The 916-nt window shown below is 40.5% G+C and overlaps 1 protein-coding gene across 1 annotated transcript in view; it reads right to left on the bottom strand.

Moving 5' to 3' along the window:
• Positions 1 to 916, bottom strand: part of Slc27a6 (solute carrier family 27 member 6) — a 42340-nt gene that overhangs the window by 22473 nt on the left and 18951 nt on the right. The window lies entirely within an intron of this gene.

Here is a 916-nt window from a genome sequence, read left to right as displayed (position 1 = left end):
CTTTGGTGCCTGTCCCGGAACTAGCTCTTGTAGACCAGGCTGGCCTCAAACTCACAGAGATCCGCCTGTCTCTGCCTCCCAAGTGCTGGGATTAAAGATGTGTGCCACCACCGCCCGGCTTTAATAATAACATATTTTTAACATGATATCCTGTTTTTAATTGGAATCTAATTCACAATTTAACACATACAACCCAGTGGTTTTTCTTATGGTCACAAAGGTGCCGTCAGTATCATCATCTAAGTCTAGGGCCTTTGTTTTTATTACCCCAAAGGAACTTTACCGCCTTAGCAGCAATTTCCAGCTTCCCTTACCCTTGTCAATCTTTTATGTACATCTACCTTAAATTTGCTTGTTATTGACTAATGTGGCATATTGTGCCTGGTCCTTTCATTTACTATAAAATGTGATTTGGGCCTGTTTATCTTGTAACATGCATCTGTATTTCATCCTCTTTATGATTGAATATATCCATAGATATGTAATATTCTATTTGTTAATTCATTAGTAATACTTATTGGGGTTACTCCTTCTTTTGGCCATCAACACTAATGGTAACACGCACATGCATGGTCAAGTGTGTTTGCATGTTTTCAGTTCTTTTGGACATGTATCCATGAATAGAATCACTTGATCATATGACTACTCCATGTTTTACTGGCTCTGAGATCTAACACATGCACACAGACCCTCACAGTGATGGAATCTTACTTCCAACTCTGCCCTTAGCTGTTCAAGAAGAGGTGCTTGGGGCAGTTAGTAAACCAGCTTAAGGCATTTCTACAGCTCAGTCCACACAATTTTGGTGTCCTTGGGGCTCTGGATAGCAGTGGATTCCACCATGGAAGGTTGGGTACTGGGATTCAATAATAGACATAGATCAAATCTCTCTCTCTTCCACAAAGATAGGCTCGTT

This window comes from Microtus ochrogaster, chromosome 18 (assembly GCF_000317375.1).
Source record: "Microtus ochrogaster isolate Prairie Vole_2 chromosome 18, MicOch1.0, whole genome shotgun sequence".
Classification (NCBI taxonomy): domain Eukaryota; kingdom Metazoa; phylum Chordata; class Mammalia; order Rodentia; family Cricetidae; genus Microtus; species Microtus ochrogaster.
This window is presented reverse-complemented; position numbering and strand designations above follow the sequence as displayed.